The sequence below is a fragment of the Canis aureus genome, chromosome 35, assembly GCF_053574225.1.
Source record: "Canis aureus isolate CA01 chromosome 35, VMU_Caureus_v.1.0, whole genome shotgun sequence".
Lineage (NCBI taxonomy): Eukaryota > Metazoa > Chordata > Mammalia > Carnivora > Canidae > Canis > Canis aureus.
Window position 1 is genome coordinate 12,679,416 of NC_135645.1, and position 22,110 is coordinate 12,701,525.

Below are 22,110 nucleotides of genomic sequence, written 5' to 3' on the forward strand. Positions count from 1 at the left end.
AAGGGACTAGAATGTAGCAAAACCTAGAATTTTAAAGTCTCTGAAGACTAATCAATCTTTATATATATTTTAAGTTTGTGTGTACTTCCAATGAATCATATATAATCTAATTATCTTGCTTAAAGTTTTCATTAAACTCATCAATTTTGTAAAATAATTTGAAAGCAGTGTAGACTCCCAGCCTCTCTTGTGTTAGCATACATTATTATCCAGGCTGCAGATTTTCATCTTAACTCTTCTTGTTCAAGGACGGGAATACCTTCCTTAACACTTACAGGTGCATGGCCAGGGTCTCACATTAGCCATAAAGAGAAAACTTTTCTTTTGGAGGAAAGTCTGTGATAGGGCACTAGTCTAGAAAACTTGTTGAGAAGTGAAATCTCTCTGACTGGTTTGTTTGTTTCTTTGTGTTTGCTTTAGCCTTATTCTAGGCTAAGTTATATAATCAGATCCCTCTACTTGATCTTAGTATGATTTGTTTTGCATACTTCTGGAGCCTTCTATGAAGTAGTTAAAATCATGGCGTCAGAGAGGCAAGAATCCAATCAGCATATATTAAGTCCTTGATATATTTGAGTGGGGTATGGGTAGAGAGACCTGCTTTTTTAGTATCCCTGCTTGGTTTATTAATTTCTCATGGATCTTCAGTTTTATTTTACTCTAAGAGAAGTTGTCAAAACAGTGGTGAGCAGGCCAATCCCATTATAGCTCATTTGGCTTGTAAGTTGAAGATTGCAAAGGAGAATTATCTGATTTGAAATACAGAAGGAGAAACTATTAAGATCTACTCCCTGCAAACCTGAGGCTTTCATCATTAGTGATGCGTTTGGGGAGACAGATGCTTTCATTTAAAATCATTTTGTCAGAGGGGACACTCCTAGGCTGGAGAGAAGAGGCAGAGGAGGTGGTATATGGTTCTCAGTCAAGCCAACATGAGGCTGCATCACATCAAGTCTTCAGCTGAGGGGCGACGGTGCATGTAGGTGTTAAATGTGTCCATAGGATCTTTGGGACGTTAAACATACTGAATTTACCCTTAAAAGAGCCAAAGCTTATCAGAGTTTTATCCATCTTTGTTGTAATTCGATAAAACTTTCCCTGTACTATACGGTAAAGCCTTAACCTATTCTAGTCAGTGCTGCCCAAATAGACATTTATGCAGTGATAGAAATGTTCTACCTATAAGGCAACCACCAGCCACAAGTGGCTACTGAGCACTTGAAATGTGGCTAATGTGACTAGGAACTAAATATTTATGGTTTTTTTATTAAAATTTAACTAATTTATTTATTTTTAAAAGATTTTATTTATTCATGAGAGACACAGAGAGAGAGGTAGAGACACAGGCAGAGGGAGAAGCAGGACTCGATCCTGGGACTCCAGGATCATGCCCTGGGCCAAAGGCAGGCACTAAACTGCTGAGCCACCCAGGGATCCCCAAAATTTAACTAATTTAAATAGATAAGTGTAGATGGGGGCTACTGTATTGAAAAGCATAACTCTAGAAAATACTCGTACCATACAGATCAGAATGAAGTCGACAAAGGAAAAGGTTGTCTCTCAGTGTACTGGGAAGTACTGTGTTGGTCATATAGCAGAACATCACACCTTTGGAAAATTTTATGGAGCTGGATCTTTTCTCTTGGGCTACATGTAATAAAACACGCTCCTACTACTCATCCTTAGGAGCAACCCGGTTTTCTATTACCTAGATTTCCTTGTAGTATCCTTGGATTTATTTTTAATTCCTTGTTTTTGTTTTTGTTTTTCCAGTTCCTTGACCAGCAGTCTGTGGCCTGCCCTTTCTCTTTATGTAAGTAAAATTGGTTTCTTTACTTTTCAAGAAAGTGTCATATTTGGGAAATTTGGATCTTTATTGGCATGTTTTCTAGTTGACTTTGTTGTGGTTTCCAGCACGTCTTTGCTATGTGTTAGCTTCATTTGGGTTTGGAATTGATGCTATTGGTGGTGGTAGTAGTTGCCATCCATGAGGGGGCTGAAAAGACCAGGGCCTCAGGCATTGGACTTATATAAAGACTGCCTTTTACTAAGCCGCAGCTGCTGTTTGCAGAAGTCACTGCTTCTCTAAACTAGAGCTTACATTCTTCAGCCAGATATCAGCAACAGTTGGGCTTTTGCTCCACTGTCAATCAATGGGCAATTATGTATTCTTCAGTTATACACCCATCTCTAGGTCCAATAGTTAATTTCAACTTCTCGGTCAGAGCTTTCATTTATGGCCAAAATTTCCAATACTCTTTTACTTAAGAAGTACAAGCGTGATCTATAAAGCTTGATCCATTTGGGCTAAAATAGTGTCTGTAATCACAAGTCCAGGAAAAAAAAAAAGAGAGAGAAATCTGGGATTACATGTGCCAAGAGGTTTGTAGAAGGTACCATCCTTTTTGAGAAAAGATGGGAAGTCATTTGAAAAGGGAGGGGAAAAAAAAGAGAGAGGAAAAAACTTGATTTCTTGATTTCAGATGAAAAGAGGGAACATTTGTTCTTTAAAGCCCAAACCAGGCTGTACTGAATGGGTAGGATAAGCTTTACCTCGGGCTGCTTGTAAGAGATTCTGCAGCAATGAACCCAAATAATCCTAGTCACTCACTACATGAGACACTGCCCGAGACATGCTACAGGTAGGGGCAATCACCTTATGTGATAAATAATCATCAGCATCTTCCCAGCTGCTTCTAGCTCTCTGGTGAGTGCTGTCCCTTATTCACAACATCTGTCTTATTTCACTGACTTCTCACTCGGAGGTATTTCTTGTGTGGTAATCATTTGCTCAGAAAGGGGGTCCCCATGGCTCGCTTGTATGTGTGTGTGGCTTCCACGAACATTCCTGGAAGCTAGTTGCAAATATATTCCGGGGAGCACAATCCCCCAAAGGATGGACAGTAAGGCTAAAGTCCAAAGTGACAGCCATTTGACAGAGAAAGGAGATTGGTTAAACTCCCCAAAGACAACCGGTACTGTGTGTAATGCATTTATACAGCAGGAGTGGATCCTCCCTGCCCCTGACAAGTCGTGTTATTCCTTATCCTCTGTGTTGATAGAGCAGGTCTGTCAATGCTTGGGAGGGTGTCAACGTGCATGCTTGTGGTTACCACTTTATGTCTCTGCATCGCTACTTCAGTTACCTAGCACTGCATATTTCTAGTCCTCTGGCAAATCATTTTTGTTACAGTTCTTTTGTGTAAAAACAGTTCACATAATAGCTCCGTGTTAGACAAGGCATTAATCCTCACATCACCGGGGATGAGTCAGCACAGTGCACTCCTGCCCGCACGGCTCAGCTATTATGACGTCAGCACTGTAGGGCAAGCCTCAGACACAAGCGGTACAGGGGACTGGGGACCTGTGTCACAGATTAGAAATCGAGGGGGAGACCTTTGAGATAAAAACGTAATTGAAAGGCTGTTTCTGGCTCATAGGAAAATGTGAAACTGATTCTATGCTACATCAACCATCAATCAGGCAGCTTCTAGAGAGATCCTAGTTTTTAACCAGAGATAGGGCTGAGAGGATGACCTGTAATGGGCTGACAGCCCGTGCCTATACCCACGATCCTTGTCCCAGCCCCCCTCCCTGGGCCGGGCTTCATGCTTGCTTGGGTTGTTCCAAATCCTGAGGCTGCTTTTGTTTCAAGGGTGACGGGGCCTGTGACAGTCCTGCTGTCCTCAAGTGCCCCACAGACACAGCTGATGGCTTCAGGGGTGGTGTCCCAGATACCTATCAAAGGGAAAAGAAAAGCTCCTTGGGAACAGATCAGAACATTATCCCCCGGTGTCTCTAGCTCCCAGGGCCTCTTCCATGGCCTTCTCCAGACAGGTGCGAATTCCACCCTCCCTCCCTGGCCCTGCATTTGGTCCAAAGTCCCAATCTGGATTTGACACAGATTTCAATGAGAACGGAATAGCTTCCAGATGTTCCCCCCAAGAGTTTTCCATTCCATGACTCTTCAGCAGAAACAAAGAGGAGCCCTCCATAGCCTGCCACGCTGCCTTGTAGCAGGTAGCACAGACTTTGCCTATTTGAGAAACCAGGTTATTATAAATTAGACCTCTCCACAATTCAGACTCAGATTCATTCTCAGAACAATACCTTTCAGTACTGAAAAGGCTAAAAATTCACTGCCTCCGTGACATTCTCTCCTAACAAGACATTCTTCCATCACACCCTCTATCCCTCACTCTTCCTTTCACCCCATGATAACCGTCAGAGAGAGCCTTACTGCTGTGATCTTCTGCCTTCATTAGATTGCTAATAGGCTCCATGCTTAGCTTATAGAAGCTAATGCTACTGCTTGGCTTAGTTTTGATTAATTATCATGCACAGCTCTTTATTCAGTTTTCAGTCAACAAACATTTATAGAAAGCTAGTCACTATGCTTCGTTCCTGGAACTCCAAGATAAATAAGAAATGCTCCCTGTTGCTAAGAACCTCACAGTCTGGTGGGGGTGATAAAGAGTAAATAAAGGCTGTAGCTTGTGATGGACGCTGGAGTGGAGGTATAAACAAGATGTAGCAAGAGGAACAAGAAAGGAGTGCCACCTGCAAGCTGGGTCTAAAAGTCTACAAAATGAATTGCAGTTTGGGGAGTCAATGTTGGGGAAGGGGAGGAAAAAGGGATCCAAATCCAAAAAACAAAGCAAGAGTATTTTCAAAATCAAGAGGCGTTGAGCAGCAGCCAACTCTAGAGGACATTAGTTCAGTATGGCTGGGGCATGGCGGCCAAAAGGAGATCCTGGGAGGTGAGGCTGGAAAGTGGGTAGAAGGCAGATTGCGAAGGGTCTTGGAAGTCACGTGGGGGAATTTGGATGTGATGTGTGGCAGGCTTGTGGAAGCTTTGAAAAATTTTAAGCAGATGTATGTTCTAGAAAAAGAGTACTCTAGCTACATAGACATGGATGGTTGAGAAAAGGGAGACCAGGTCAAAGGTAAAAACCAAAGGCCTGGACTGTGCAGTGGGGGTGTGAGTGGAGAGGAGAGGCCCTCTGGTAGTGTCGACATAGACACTGACATCTGCGTAATGCCAGCATATCTTGGCCTAGTACACAATCCCTGCCTTCTAGGAGAAAGGTTCATGAGTTGTGATTTCAAACCAAAGCACTCTTTACAGGAGCTTTACAGGAGACCTGAATTTGAATCTGAAGTCACTCTGAGCTGCTGCCTGCTGGTCACAGAGATGTGTGACTTCTCCTCCCACAGTAGATTTGGGGGAGTATCAGGCGGATAAGGAAGAAGCCATTTCCAGTGTCTTGCTTTTCCCTTCTTTCACTTGAAATTGAAACATTTCTTAATAGCATCCCCTTAAAGTCAAGCAATACCCAATTTCTATCAGTTTCCTATGCTGTCTTTTTCTAAGGAGTTCCAAGCCATTGAGCTGAATGGCAATGTATATACTGCCGGTCTTTAAACAGTTCAGTATGTCTCTTAGCTCTTTCTGAATTAGAGTTCACCATAAATGTGCTTTTCTCTTGTTCACTTTGGGCTGCCAGGACAATTTAAAGGAAATTTTCAACAGCTTATGTTTCATGGGCCATGTTCTCTTTTGCAAATGGGAGGGTATGTGTGGGTGTGTTTAAGTCTTCTCTATATTGCTTTCTGAAGAAAGGTTTGAGAAGATGAACAAGATGAGGAGTAGGGACCTATTGAAAGCCCAGGTCCCCCCAGTGACCTGAATGCAGACTGTAGGCTGGTGATCAGATGGTCAATTATGTGTTTGTCAAAACATAGTGGGCTGCATTCCAGACTGCCAGCTTTGGAAGCCCAGCTTCTGCCAACCAAATGTCATCTGGGAACATGCAACACTGGGCACTGTGAAGGAGTTTGAAATAGACCATGCCACAGCCAACCTACTGCCAGTCTTATAGCACCAATATGGCATGCACAGCCGGGCCCCATGTTTCAGAGCTCAGGAATTCACTGTACTAAATTCAAGAGGTCAGATGGGTTCATGTTTTCAAAGCCCCTATTCTCCGCTTTGAACATTGTGACTTGCTCCTCAGTGATTTCCAAGTGATTTTTCTAGTCATATCTCTGTGGAAACCACCCTTTTTATGATGGTTATGAGAGCCTTGTAGAAGTCCCAGAGGAAAGAAAAAAAATAAACTCGCTCTGACAATGACTGTGATTCCAACAGAGGGATTCCAACTCTTAGGAAATTACATTAAAGGTGTATAGCTTTTAAAATATCAGGAACCACCTTGGCAACTTATAAAAAGCAGAAGGGCTTTGCCTATTTTATAAAGTGATTTGCATATACCTGCATAAATAATGTCCCCACCTGTACTTTTATGCATTTAGGTTGAATAAATTAAATTCAGTGATCTTTAAAATATTCACTGTCTTTCATTGCTCAGATACCATTTTCAGGACCTTTCCTTCTAATTTATTTCCTGTGGTAGTAGTGGCTATTTTTTTCATCTTTCGACTAATTCAGAGAATCAAAACACTCTGCACACCAGCCTACCACACCTAAGAGCATTACCTCCCTCTGCTTGCATTTCTCTTAGCCTTTCTGCCTATCAGACCATGTATTCCATATGCCTTTCATAAAGGAAAATGGAGGAGTATATTACCAGGATGAAAACTCAGCACATAATAGGATTAAGCTTCACTACCTGTATATATCTAAACAGTGCTCATAACACAGTTCAGGGACATACTCATAGTAGCATTTTTTTTTCCTTTGGCCACTGCTACCACCCCTTCAGAAACCATCCAGCCACTAAACCATATTAATTGTAACTTGATCCTTCAAATCACAGCCTGGTCAGTGGGCCAGCCTCAAGCACAATCATCCCATAAGATATTATTAAGAACTTACTACATAAGAAGAAATCGTGTTTAGTGGAGAGCTAAAACATAAATCTAGGACACTGCCCTTGCTTGCTCTTAAGGAACTCAAAATTGGATTAGGAAAAGAAGTTACACTGTTGAGTATGCCATATGTATATGAGACAATAAGTGACAATTCCAAAAGAAATGATACAGTCCAGTAAGTACTATAAGATTTCATTCATGAAAGAGAACCTTGAGGGCTGGAAAGTGTCATGTAAAATGTGATTTAGCTGGGTCTTGAAAAATGGCTAGAATATATATATAAAGATGAGAGCAAACAAATGATATCCCAAGCAAAAGCATAAACCTCAGTGTTTGAATCTTTGACAGGGTCCAATAAATGTCACTATTCTTTCCCACTAAAGTTGTAAGCCCATTAAAAAATGAGACGAAATAACTGCTAGGTAAGGAACAAAAATTTTTCACTAGGCTTGGTTGAAGGATGTATGAAAGGTAAGATGGGCTCATTGATTCCCTTCCCTTCTATCTAAATTTTAGAAAAGCCCTCCCAAGGGAAAATTTGGATCTGCGTAAGAGCAATGCTCTTCCAGGCCACTAACTCCCATTCACCTCTATGGGGAAGTATAAGGAATGAGACAGAGAAAAGTTGTGTTTAGAAAACTTCTTTCTAAAAAAACAAAACAAAAAACTTCTTTCTGGAAACTAGGAATCAGAAAGAAGCATTCCTACCAGTCTTCTGATCCACAGGCTGGAAAACAAGAGGAGGAAGTACTGAGTGAGATGAAAATGAGAACCACAGCCAAGAGACCAAACAAGGTATTCACCTAAGGAGACATACCTTGGCTTGGAACCTGTAGTCATAGAATTATCAGAGATCTAAACTAAGGGTTCTTTTTCAGACTCTCAGAGTTCCCTGAATCAGAACCCCAGGAACAGGCAAGGAATTAAGATAATGGACTAAAACCTCATTGAGGAAAAAAATACAAAAACTCTTATCTTTGGTTAAACTAATAATCACAATAAGAAATAGCATGTGTCGAGTGCTTGCCTTGCTTTAGGCACTGGACAAAATACTTTTAACAGCTATGTGATTTAACTTTTAAAATTATTCTTGTTAATTAGATGTTGTTGTAATCGTAATTTTGAAGATGAAACAGAGATTGTGCATGTTTGAGTAATTTTTTCAAGGATGCCTAGTAAGTAAAATAGAACTTGAATCCAAAACTATCTGTCTTAAAAACTTTGGCTAAATTTCATCAAGCGCAGAGTGACTGCCTACTAAATGCTGAAGATATAATGGCAAGCAAAATAGACATGGTCTCTGCTCTACTCAGTTTACAGTCTCGGGGATGGAAGCCATATTAATCAAATGACCATACAAAATAACTTATAATTACAAACTGTGCTTTCTGCTGTGAAATAAAAGTTCCAGGAGCTCTAGGAGCAATTATAAGAGGGGGTTCTAAGTTAGTCTACAAGTTCACAAGGAGCTCCCCTGGGAAGTGATATTTGAGCTAACATCTGAAGATAAAAGACAAGAAGTGAGATTAGGTGGTGGTAGAGGTTTCTAAGCAGAGAGTTCAGCATAGGTGAAGGCATCAAATATAGCTGGATGGAGAGATTTTGGTAATGAGCAGCCCAGATTGAGGTTGAAAAGATATATGATGATGTCATGATCTTTGTAGGCCATGTTAAAGACCTTCTTCAGGGCAATGGGAAAGCAAACTTAAGAAGGAATATGATATGATCAATTTTGTATTCTAAAAAGATCATGTGACCCTTATATATTTATCACAGACAGATGGAAACATAACCACACACAAACCTGTACACCAATGTTTATAACATCTTTTTTCATACTAATCCCACACTGGAAACAACCCAAATTACCATCAATGAGTGAGTGGTTAAACAAACTGTGGTATATCCATGCCATGGAATACTTCTCAACATTAAAGAGTAACCCTCAATACATACAACAATTTGTGTTCATCACAAAGGTATTATGCTGAGTGAAAAAAAGCCAACCTCAAGATTACATACTTTATAATTCTATTTATATGGCATTCTTGAAATAACAAAATTATAAGGATGAAGGAAAGATTAGTGATTGACAAAGGTTAAGGAGTGGCGGAGAGATGGAGCTCCCTACGGCTATCAAGGGTAGCACAAAAGAGCCTTATGATGGCACTATCATGTATCTTGACTGTGGTGGTGATCGTGCAAATGTATATAGGTGATACAGTTGCATAGAACTAAATACACGCATATACATACACACACAAAATGCATATAAAACTGGTAAGATCTAAATAAGGTAGATGGATTGTACCACTGTAAAACCAAGGTCAATTTCCTGATTGTGATATCCTACTACAGTTATATAAAATATTACTATTGGGTGAAACTGGGTAAAGGGTATACCAAATCTCTCTGTATTATCTCTTACAACTGCATGCTAATCTGCAGTCATCTTAAAATTAAAAATTAAAAACAAAAAAGATCAAGTTAGTGCATCGTGGTGAACGGTTTTGCAGGAGCAAAAGAAAGGAAGCTATTGTAGCATAGCAGATAAGAGATCAACTAGGATAATGACTGGGAATGGAAGAAAAATAAATGGAACTGAGAGATAATACAGAAGCAAGATATACAGGATGTTCTCAAGGACTGGATGTAGGAGATGGAGGAGAGAAAAACAGCAACGGTGACTACTGGTTTTATGCTTATAAAATTGTATGGAGGTCGGTACCATTCACGGTTACACGAAATAACAAAGAAAAACAGGAATTGAGGGAAGATTGAAAGATCTGTTTTTGAGATGTCTGGAGTGAGGTGTTTTTGATAAAGATAACTGAGCATATTGACTAGGCAGGAAATCAGAAGTTAAGTCAAGGCAAATGAGACTTCAGGCGAGGATGATACTGCCTCGGACCAGGGGGAAGACTGAGGAGAAAGCCCAAACCAAGACTTTAGGAACTCTTACTATTTAATCACCTGGGAACAAAAAAAAAAAAAAAAAAGAGCCATGAAATAGCCTCAGAAGGAACAGCTAAGGGAGTACAAGGAAAACCAGAAAACAGTGGCATAGAGGCCAAGAGAAGAGAGTGTTCCAAGAGGGTGGTCAGTAGTGAGATGTGCTGCTGTGAAGTCAAGTCAGTCAGGAACTGAAAAATGCATTTATATATTAATGTGGAGGTTGTGGACTTCGGCAAAAGCCGTTTTGTTGGGACTCCTGGGTGGCTCAGTGGTTGAGCATCTGCCTTTAGTTCAGGGCATGATCCAGGGGTCCTGGGATCGAGTCCCACATCAGGCTCCCTGCAGGGGTTCTCCCTCTGCCTATGTCTCTGCCTCTCTCTGTGTGTGTCTTACATGAATAAGTGAATAAAATCTTTAAAAAAAAAAAAAAAGCTGTGTCGTTGAAGTGGTAGAAGCGATAACCTGTTTGTAATGGTATGGGGAAAGAGTGAAAGGTTAAGAAATAGAGAACACAAATATGGATAACTCTCAGAAGTTTTCCTGTAAAGAAAAGGAGAATGAACTACTGTAATAACTTGGGAATGAGGGAGTGAGGTCAAAGAAAGGTTTGAGAAAAATGGAAATACTGGTGTGTCTGTATGCATTTGGGAAGCATACAGTAGAGAGGGGAGATTCAGTTTATGGAAGAAAGAGAAGAGGTCGGGATGATTAGTAGTGTAAGATTCCTGGTAAGGCTAGGGACATGGAATCCTGAGCATATATGGGAGTATTGGAGGAGGGACATCTCCTATTGTTACAAGAAAGAGGAAGGAAAGGATGGGGGCAGATGTGCGCCGTGTCCTGAGAGGTTGAGTGGTTTCCAAAATGATAGCTACTAGGGGGCAGAGTCCTGCGAAGAATAAGTGAGGTGGAGATTTGAGGAAAGAGAAAGTTTAAAATAGTTCTTGGGGGCAGCCCTGGTGGCTCAGCGGTCTAGTGCCACCTTCAGCCCAGGGCCTGATCCTGGAGACCCGGGATTCAGTCCCACGTCAGGCTACCTGCATGGAGCCTGCTTTTCCCTCTGTCTGTGTCTCTGCCTCTGTCTTTCTCTGTGCCTCTCATGAATAAAATAAAATAAAATAAAATAAAATAAAATAAAATAAAATAAAATAAAATAAAATAAAATAAATTTAAAAAAATAGTTCTTGGGACCAATGGGACAAGTTGACCAGAAAAACCTAGTAGGATTCTCCTTGGCAGTATGGAAGGCCTAGGTGAATCTGGTGGGTTAATGTTGATACCCATCTGCCTTGGGTACTTTTTTTTTTCCAGCAGTTCAGTGACCAAGGTGGAAGCTCAGAAAAGATATATATTTGAGTACAAATTAAATTGGAGTTTTACCCAGTATGTGTGAAAAGACATCAGGGGTTTTAGTTTCTTTCTTTCTTTCTTTCTTTCTTTCTTTCTTTCTTTCTTTCTTTCTTATTTCTTTCCTTTTTTCTTTCTTTTTCTTTCTCTCTTCTTTCCTAGCTGAGGTTAATAAAAGGCAGTAAAAAGGCTCAGTCAAATTTTCCAAGTAGCTAGTGAGCATCTATATTACACCAGGCACTGTGTTGCATACAGAAAAAAAAAAAAAAAAAAAAAAAAGAGATAAATAAAGTACCATCCCTGCTGTCAAATAGCTCCTAGTAATGGAAGATTGAAAGTTGCCATTTGGTCCAAAAGGCCAGGAACACGTGGTTAGACAACTTTAGTCAAAGGACACAGAAACCCATGTCGATCCTTCTTTCTTGAGCCTGCTCCTTCCCCCCATCCTGGCATTACCTACTTACTTTCTTGCATTCTCAAAAATATCTACTGCCTGCCTTATTGCCAAGCCTCAACATGCATTGTATACATATGAATGACAATTCTGACTTCTCCCATCATCATTTTGCCAAAATATGATCATTTTGGAACAATCAGATGATCTACTTGAAATGTGGCATTGGTACTATGTGAATTTTCTCTAAATTTTAAGAGCTGGCATCCAACTGTACAGAAAGGTTATTTATTTAAAAGAGGGAGGGAGACAGGAGAAGTGTGTAGGTAAGTGGAGGAAGGAAAGAAAGAGGGAAAGAAGGAAGAGGGAAGGTAATGAAGGAAAGAAAACTAATTAACTACAGAAGATCTTATGTAGCGACCTATCCTTATATTTCAAAGAACTCCAATTTGAAATAAATAACTGAGCCTCCGTTTCTAGTGGTGACCTATACCATCAGCCCCCAAAAACAACTTCCAGACCTGGACACATACCAGAGTACTATAGTGTACCTAAATCCCAGTATCTGGCAACATAAGGCAAGATAGGAAGAGGATCTGAAGAACATGGAAATTCCTAATTTCCAGGAGAAGCAGGATTCCTTACTCAGATTTATTCTAAGCATTAAGAAATGGTGACAGAAAGAGGTGGTGGCAATGGTAGCTTTCCTTTATTTGAACACATTCCATTCTGCTAGATTCCTTTAGGAAATGACATTAGGGCCATTTGACTCAAAACTACATTGCAGATACATCTGGGGTAAGGATTTGGCAGCTGTTGAGCAAAGCAGCTGTATTTTTTTAATATTTACTTCTTTCATGGCTCTATAATTCACACATACTGTAAAATATTAAGAAAGTATAGAGTACAGAGAAAACATCTATAATGCCACTATACAGAAACAACTATTATTAACAATTTTTTTTTAGATTCCCTTCTAGTCTCTCCTCTGGATTTTAGCATAATTGGGCATACATTGTATATATAGAGTTATATCCTATTTTCTAACTAAATATTACATTAAGTGCTTCCTTTTTTACATAAGTGTTCTTTTTTTAAATGCCACTGTTAATGTCTGCATGATTATTTATCAATCATATAACCCTCTAGAATTTACCCAACTGTGCCCTATATATAAATATTTGGATTATTTCCAATATCTCAGTTTCAAAGTCCTCTAAGGCAAGAACTACAATGTATCACCTGCAATTGCCTGACCTGGAGGGAAGTTGAGGTAGGCAGTGATGTCGTCCTATTAAGAGAGTTTCTAATTGCTAATGACCGAGAAACTCATATTTGAACTTTCAAGTAGCTGTTGCGGGGTGTGTCTAAGCTCTTTTTCCCCCAAAGTAAAAGTTCTGATTTTTATTTCTAAAGAGTATACATTTAGTTTTGTTTGAATTTGTTACAATTATAATATAAAAAGAAGAATATAAAATCCATTCAAAATTTCACTGCCCAGGGAGTGAAATTTACTATTAACACTTCGGGAAATATATTTCCATATTTATCCATTCATCTGTCTCTTTTTCTTTTTCTTTGTCTTTTGAAAATGAAAGGAAGAGTTGTTTGCTGTCCAGTAATCTACTTTTTGACTAAACATTATAATAGGCATTTTCCATTTCATAAGTACAGATCTACATTACCTTTTTGATAGCTACACTGTACTCCAGTTTATGGATAATTTATTGAGTCAGTCACTTTTTGATGGACATTTAGGATACTTGGACTTTTTTTCTAACTAAATAATGCTACAATATCTATCTTTATACACATATACATTTTCAAAAATGCGCTTTCCTAATTTATCTCCTTAGGATAAATTTCTAGTAGTGAAACGGTGAAAGTAAAATTTATCTATTGCTAAACTGTCCTCCAGTAAACACGTATCAAATTATACCTCCACCGATGAAAAAAGAGATTGCCCATTTTCTTGCATCTTCACTAATTTCGTAAATGTCAATTTTGGTAATTTGTGCATGTGAATATTTCATGTTGGGAGTATGGGATGCTTTTTCCAAGCATAAAACCAAAGCCTGAAATATTTTATTTAATGTAATCTTTTTTTTTAAGTGAGGGAAGGGGGAGAGGCAGAGAGAGAGGAGAGATGCGGGGCTCAGTCTCACAACCCTGAGATCATGACCTGCGCCGAAATCAAAGAGTCAGATGCTTAACCAGTTGAGCTACCCAGGTGCCCCAAAGTCTAAAATCTTCAAGAAAATATATTAAATTTTATTACCTGAAAATAAAAATCACTGTGATAGAAAAAAAAATTTTTTTAAACTGGGAAAAAAATTGTGACATGTCCTAATATTTTAAGAGTGGTTATAAATCAACAATGAAAAGGTGAGTGACACAGTAGAAATTTGAAAGGGCAAACGAGCAGCCTCACACATGTTTAGCTGCTTCCTCTCATTCTTCCTGCACAGGCAGTGCTCCCTGAAGTCCTACGAGGGCAGCTCCAGTGCGGTTTCCTATGCCCCTGTGCCCTGGTGGCATCACCCACCCTCACTGGCCCCCTGGGAAATATGATGGGGACCCAACAACAGTCAAGGGACCTGAGGAGTCTCTGGGTGGGGGGACAACAGTTAGTACTTCCCTTGATTACATATATTTATATTTATTTGGCATGACCATCCCCCAAAGAGACAAGCTAATTGTTCACTCACATGAGTGTAGAAGTGATCATCTGAGCTCTGCCATCAGACCAAAATCAGTAAATTATTGGGAAGGGAAAAATACACACTGGCAACATTGCCTGATCCATGTCTCCAGGGCAGAATTGACACTATTCTTCTACCAGATGTAGATAGAGATTTCTGGATGTTCTCATAAATAAAGTGCTAGAGGCCATGTCATCAAATGTCCTCCACCTTTCCCTCTCTCTTTCTAACTCCCATGTGTATTACTACATACTTAATGACATGGAATATTTTTCAGCCACTTCAGGGAGAGTGAAAGACGCTGGAGAGACAGAAATGCCACAGTGACAGCATCAGCCCCTGCCTCCACAGTACAAACTGTGACAGGGCGTCTTCCCTGTGTTTTGGGCTAGGGAGCGTCTGGGTTCTTGGAGTGAGTTCCCTGAGTCTTTTAGAGGAGCAGGAGTTGTGCAAAGCTGTTCTGAGTGGTAACTGGAGCTTTCTTTCAGCACAAGAAGTTTATTTGCAGATGATAAGGGATGGCATGTGCTCCGGGGCATTCTTTCTCTGTCTTCAGAAAAAAAAAAAAAAAAAAGTGTGTACAAGAAAGTTGTGTGTGTCTAAATCCTTAGCATCCAGAAAGAAAGACAAAAGGCAAAACTTGTCAAAGATTATATGGAAACCCCTTCAGGCCAAGCAAGGCAAGTGGTGGGTACCAGGCCTAGTCAACAGCTCATTCTCCACCTGAACAAACTCCCCGGGAAGGGTGAGATGTGGTTAAGAGGTGCCGGATGCTGCTAGAGGCCACACAGCTGGCTCAGGGTACCCAGGGCTCAGACTACTGAATGTCTGGCTTTCTTATGCTCTTAGAAAACTTCACGTATTATATACACCTGCCTCTATAACATAGCTTCTCCTTGGAGACCAAATGGGGACACAGTAATGATGATTAATGTGGAGTGCTATTAATTAACATTATGAGTATTCCTTGTGTTGTTTATCACCCTTCTTTATCACCCTTCTCTTTTCTTCCCCAAAATGATGATTGCCTGCTCAAAGCCGGGGAGGGATATATATGGTACCTACACAATCTACTTATTCAAAGAAGCTTTCTACTAGGGCACTTGCAGGGGCATCTTGTACCAGAGATCTTTGTGGTGATAAAATTAAGATTTTTTTCTTTCATGAGATTCTTCTTTTATACATTCTTTCTCTAGTCTTTTTGTAATTCCTCGTTTCTCCTAATTTGAAGATACTCAAGACAAATCAAGCCTAACTTCCTTATCCCAGAGAATCATTTCCAGGTATTTATTTAGAATGGGCTGCCTTAACCCCTCACAATGTGGTAGGCTAAAGTGAATTCCACCTTTAGTTCCTCCTTGTAGATTTCTGGGCTTTTTGGTATGTGGAAAATAATTATCACCTCTAATTTAAAATTAACCCTGTATTTTGGGTAAGAGAAGCGTGTCTCATGACAGAATTTGAGTAAAAGGTACACCTAAATCCTTTAATAATATCCTTTGATCTGGTCCTCACAAGCAAGTCTAGCATGCATAAGAGAAGTAATAGGAAATCTCCAGTGAAAATCCTCTTCTGGGGGGTACCTGGGTGGGGGGGGAGCACAGTCGGTTAGGCGTCTGACTTTTGAGTTTTGGCTCAGGTTGTGATCTGAGGGTCATGAGATCAAGCCCCATGTCAGGCTCCATGCTCAGCTCAGAGTATGTTTAAGATTCTCTCTCTCCCTCTCCCTCTGCCCCTCCCCCTCTCAAATAAATAAATGAATCTTTAAAAAATAAAATAAAATAAAATAAAATAAAATAAAATAAAATAAAACAAAATCCTCTCCTGCGGTTTGTTTTGCCTTCTTGCTTCCATCATCACAAGGCTTGAATAATGTCCACTATATTGGTTCTTCACTAATAGCTTCCACATATTCCTCTAACCAGTTTTATAACCGTACATTTCAGTAAACATTAGAAAGAATCTTAATACTGTTTACTTTTCCCAAAACGCATGAAGTATCTGTTAACAGGATGTCTGCATACGATCTATCCCACTATGTATAAAGAATCATCTTATTACTGCCAGTCATTAACATCACTCATCTAGAATAGGTTCAGAGGCCTGCCACCCCATAGCAGGCTGTGTGTCTACCACTCTGGCCTAGCTCTGTAATATACCTAGGGAAAGAGTTTCAGAAATGTATACTAACATCCAGAAAACTACTTCAGAGATCTGAATCTTGGTGCAGAAATCCAAGAGAAATCTTCTTGGCCACTATTATTTGGAATTTTTCCCTTTTACCCAAACAACAAAGAACTACAGCCAAAATACTTAGAAGAATTCCTTTTGAGCCATTTCGGTGTTGGATTCTGGTTTATTCCTTCTTAGAACATGGGGGATTACATTCAAATTCCAGATAAATGTTTTTACCTAATAAGAAACGAATGTGTCATTTTTGACTGTTGTAATAAAATGATCTTTCATGAACTGCAGCATTTAACACTCATCTCTACTCTTGGATGACCAAGAGATGAAGGTCTTCTTTAGAGAGGAGACAGAGAGGCTAGTCCCCCGAATGAATTTGAACCTTAAAACAGGATGCAACTAGAAATGAGAAAAACAACAGAGCACAGTGTGCACATTAACAGCACCAGCAACCCTAAAATGAATTAGGCTTTAGTTAAGGTGGAATAAAAAACATGCACTCTAGATATTCATCCATTTCGAGGCTTGTGCAGTTTCATTTCTTCTCAACTCTTAGCAAAATTCTTTTTGTAAAAATAACTCGATCTCAGAAGAAAGATTTCCCCACACCCCAGTCAGATTATTTCATGGGAACACTACACCCATTGGCAGACCACACTGACTTGTGGACCAGCCTGAGGATCCAGGGAAAATAGACTGAGTGACCCAGAGGGACAGAGTCAGGGCCAGCTGTGGACAGGAGTCTTCACCATCTTCCAAAAGCTACCCAAAATCAGCCATTTATTTCCTTTCTCGACAATAGGCATTGGAAATCTTAAAGATCAAGGTTCCTTTTAAGGCCGGAGCTATTGATGTATTTATATAGAGATTATTTCTAGGTCAGCTGCAACTACCTCTGTCTGTGGCTCAGGACCTCAAAGCAGTCCCATTCAGGAACACATGCACGCCACATACACACGTGCACCCGCAGTCTACCCATATGAGCTTTTTCTCCTGCCTATTAGATGCATTACAAATTTACTTTTAATGGGGCCTCTCTGCATTCCAACAGAAATATTTCTGGATCTCTCCTGGCTCCCACCACATTTGCGGGGTGCACATTTAATATGTTTTAGCTTTACTGCCTGAAGATGGAATCAGGGACATCTACCTGCACATGACAGTGCTTTGGCTCTTGCAGTTGCAGAACTTAATGTATGTATCAGTAATGAAAATCTTAATTAAGAAAGCTGCATCATTGTCCATGAACACTCATTTTTCTCCCCCTGCAAAGCCCTTTGTGTAGTGCAGTATATACCTGGTCCAGACAGACAGAGCCCTCGAAGAGCTTGTCTGGCAGATCTTCTCTTGATTATTAACAGCCAGCAAATGACAAAGTCTCACTCTCCTTTTGTCTTGAAGCTGAGGCTTGGAACAGCAGAGCACACAATGTACTGTAGGGTTTGTTTGTGTTTTTTTAAACTTGCTTTTATTACGTTGGTGGGTTTAAAAATCCGACAGTGTTGATCAAAACTAATTTAGGTAACTTAGAGTTGCCAAAACACTAGCAGATGCATATTTACACATATACTCTCAGAGAAATGTAATTTTCCATATAGAAACAATGCACAAACATAAGAAAGGACAATTTTAAGCTGTCTGCCCATGTTTCTGGTGCCTTTGGCCTCCAGTGCTCAAAGCCTGCCATATCCCTATTAGGGGCCTTTAGCAGATACTTCCTCCCCCATGCCAACGTGTATGTGCCAATTTGTCACTTGTGCAGACAGTAAGAAGCTTTGGAAAATGGAATAACTTTAGGGAGGCAACTAACTATACCCATCAAAAATTGAAAGAATTATTAAGAAGGTCCTTTGGAAAGGTGGCCTGTAATTATGTTTATGAACCCATGTCCAATTAATAATACTTTAATAATGCCCAAATGATAATTCCCAAAACATAAAGTTAATTTATTTAAAATTCCCTTAAAAGGGGTGGCGCAGTCAGCTGAGCATCCAACTCTTGGTTTCGGCTCAGGTCATGATCTCAGGGTCGTGGGATCCAGCCCCACGTCGGGCTCTGCACTCAGTAAGGAGTCTAAGATTCTCTTTCTCACTTTCCCTCTGCCCTTCCCGTATGGTCTCTCCCTAAAATAAATAAATAAATAAGTCTTTAAAAATAAATACATAAAAATAAATTCCCTTAAAAGCCTCAAAGCATTTCACTCTTCAAAAGTAGCAACTCCTACTATTAATTCCATGACCTTGAGCCATGACCTACACAATGAGGAGAGAGACTAATGTCTCATCCACTTGCATATTGTTCAGTCTTCTGCATTTTCTAAGTCTCTAGTCTATAGCATGAACCATTTTCTGGAAAGGCCATGTAAATAATTGAATTGGGCTCTACCCATATATTTATATATCACTTCTACTGGCATGGGAGGGCATGGCCACCTAAATGAGTCTAAGTAATAAATATTTAGGACCTGTCTTCTTATCGTATATATACTGCTCTCATCAAGAGGGAGCAGACACACTGTCTGATGGCACTAGTGTGATCTATTTATTTACTCTACTTCTTAGAACTTAACATGCTTTAGCTCATTTATTTTCAGAATCACTGTAAAGTAGGTAATGGTCAATTTTCTGCATTTCTGTATCATAAAAAAAATTGTATGAATTTTCTCTATGGATCATATGTGAGGAAGACCTTATGGGAAAGTTGTTTTTGAATATTCTGATATTAAAAGCTCATGATTGCACTGAGTATTTTTAATTAAGCTTAAATATGAAAAGTAAATATAACTAGACTTCTGATTTTATACTAGAACCATAATAAGAGGTTAGAAGATGGGAACCCTGGGTGGCGCAGTGGTTTAGTGCCTGCCTTTGGCCCAGGGCGCGATCCTGGAGACCCAGGATCGAATCCCATGTCGGGCTCCCAGGGAATGGAGCCTGCGTCTCCCTCTGCCTATGTCTCTGCCTCTCTCTCTCTCTCTCTGTGTGACTATCATAAATAAAAAAAAAAAAAAAAAAAAATTAGAAGAGATGCTACCAGGACTCTTGGTTGCTAGATAGGAAACACTGAACAGGTTGTTTTACTCTGGAAGATTTTCCTTTTCAAGAACCATCTGGCCAACTCTGATATAAATCCTAAAGCAACTGTTAAAGTAATTGGGCTAGAAATACATTGCAGGTATGTATTGTAAGGCATACAGTTGGCTATCAGTAAATGTTTGGAAAATGACTACATTAATAACTTATGAATGAGTAAGGGAAAAATGAATTTGTTGGCATTTCAAAGATTAAACCAGAAGATCTGGTACTTTCCCTAATTTTGGAAAGTCCTTGATTAGAAGATTGATGTGTACTGAATTCTAGACTTTGATATTTAACTCTCCAAACAATAAAACACTCAGTAGGATTATGAGGAATCTTTTAAGATTTGAAGTTTGGGTAGATCAGTTACTTTCCTCTGAAACCACATACACGCACATACATACATATATACGCCCTTATTTCAATGAGATAGATCTAGATGAGTGGATAGATCCATAGGTATCAATTTATGTGTGTAAACAAACAATCACTGGATCACAGTGTAAAACATACAATAAAAATGTTTGCAAAAAATTGGGCAGACAAGATAGTATCTTTTCTCATTCAGCAGTCTACAATTTGCTTAAAATTGAAGAGCGACTAGGCCCATTAAAAATGGCAGGTGGCAGGCCTCCTGATAATTTACCCTCATCTCTGCCTTGCTGCTGTACCTCAATGTGTTTCTCCATCGTTTTTGTGCTTGAAATACCATATGTTGTATCAACTTTGGCCCAGTCAAGAAGCTGAGGAATCAAGCAGGTCTAGGGCCAAGAAGTCTCATGCAACTGAAGTAAAAGGTCTTTCAAAAGCATATTGACTCTAGAAATGCTCTTCAGTTCAAACCTGGCTGCCCTTTGCTCTCACGCAGAAATACATTCACTAGCAGTGTTATAAGTGATCCTGTCAGCAAACGTGTATCAGCAGTCCACCAAAACATCGTATTTATGTGTGCGCCCAATGAGATGTTGGTGATGCAACATACAGTTTATTATATATTTAAGTGCCTAAGACTTCTTTATTTCAAAAGCAAGTACCTTTAAACATAGTAATGGCATTTCTCTATATGCAAACCTCTGTACATAAAAAAGGTTTACATTTTAAAACAAACATGTTTTTGAGTTTTATCCAAATTCAAAAAAAGCATCTGAAAAATTTAACAGCTGAAAAACACTTTCTCCTTGCTGGGAAAACTTAAACCTTGCTAGGCTTTATGCAACTTAAAAAAAAAAAAAATCACTTCTGTGCTGAGAACTAGCATGAGAAATCTCAGCATGAAAGGTTGTTGGAATTTTTTTTTTCTTCATAAGCTAAAACCAATCGGTTTTAGAGTGATACCACAATATGCATATGCTTTGTCAGGAATAAGTATGATCTAATTTCAAGGGCATCCTCACCAAAAATCAGGTGGTAGGGGCGGGAGGATGATATAGGCTACTTTGGCAGGAATCCAGTCTCTGGAAGCAAAGGTTGAGAATATCATTGACCATCAAGGTCTAGAAAGGCTGCTAACCCTGAGCTGGTTGTTACCCCTTAAAAAGCCTATAAGTATCAGTTTCATTATTGTCTCCCTTGATCCTTCCTTAGCCAAGAGGATCTCACAAGGAAGCGCTGCTCTGTGATGCTGTCCAGGACTTCGTTTTCTATTTGTTTCAGCCCCGCAATAAATGGTCTAGTACCTGCCCTGGTGACCGGTATGCAGTTTCTGAGCAGTGTTTCAAGTCAGAACAAATTATATGGCTGCATTTCTAAAAAGTTGAACCACCTTCAGGATAGTATGCAATTGGAAACACACATAGCCATGTCCACGCAATTGTATGTTTATACTGGACACATATGTTCAGGCATATTCAGAAAAACAGGAAAAAAAGAAAACAGAGTGGACAGTGCCGACGTGGGAAGTACAGCTTGTTCAAACACATGCAGCCCATGCTCCTGAGGGTGTACATGTGGAGAAGTGACTTTCTAAAGCAGGCCCACACTCAAGCTTAGTCCTCTTAATCCTCGCCCTGGAAATAAAGAACAAGATGTGATTTTGTTCACAGCATATTGGCTACCTTTCGATTGTGATCCTTCTGGTAGTGACCTAGGGGGCCAGGGATGCAGAGGAGACAAATGCATACCTCTATTATTTACAGGGTGATTTTTGAGAGAAATAAGTCCTTCCTTGAAGACAGGCTTCGATATTTCAAGACCTCCTCAGAAAAATTTTTCAGCACCTTCTGTGCTCCAAACTGAGGCAGTTTGTATCATGTTTCAATATAACTGAGTAACAGGCTGGCAAATTCCCTGCTTTCTTATTCACCAAAATCCAAAATAGAACTCACAAAAACTCCCTCTTTCAAACCCCCACCCCACAAAAAACACCCCCACTGTGGCCCCCCAGGGAGGAACAGACCAGTAAAAAACAACCAGTAAATAGAGCCAGCCCTGAAAGACAAATCCCCAGCTGTAACTGTAGCACTTTGCTCAGTACTGTGAGCTTGCTAGAGCTGGCACATTTTTTAGAATACAGATGCATAAATGCGCTGTCTGAGGCAGAGGGGCGGCTGCAGCCCCTTTGGTGTTTCTGGTTTAGAGTCTATTGCAGAGGAGTAGCCTCCCTCCACCCAGAATA

General features: G+C 39.9%; 1 protein-coding gene across 35 annotated transcripts in view; it reads left to right on the forward strand.

Annotated features, from left to right (window-relative positions):
- The window catches only part of ZBTB20 (zinc finger and BTB domain containing 20), a 781,647-nt gene that overhangs the window by 595,496 nt on the left and 164,041 nt on the right, over nucleotides 1-22,110 (forward strand). For all 35 annotated transcript variants that reach the window (XM_077884681.1, XM_077884673.1, XM_077884670.1 and 32 more), the window contains one exon: nucleotides 1,774-1,813. The gene's annotated coding sequence lies outside the window, so the exon portion shown is untranslated. The remainder of the gene's footprint in view (nucleotides 1-1,773; nucleotides 1,814-22,110) is intronic.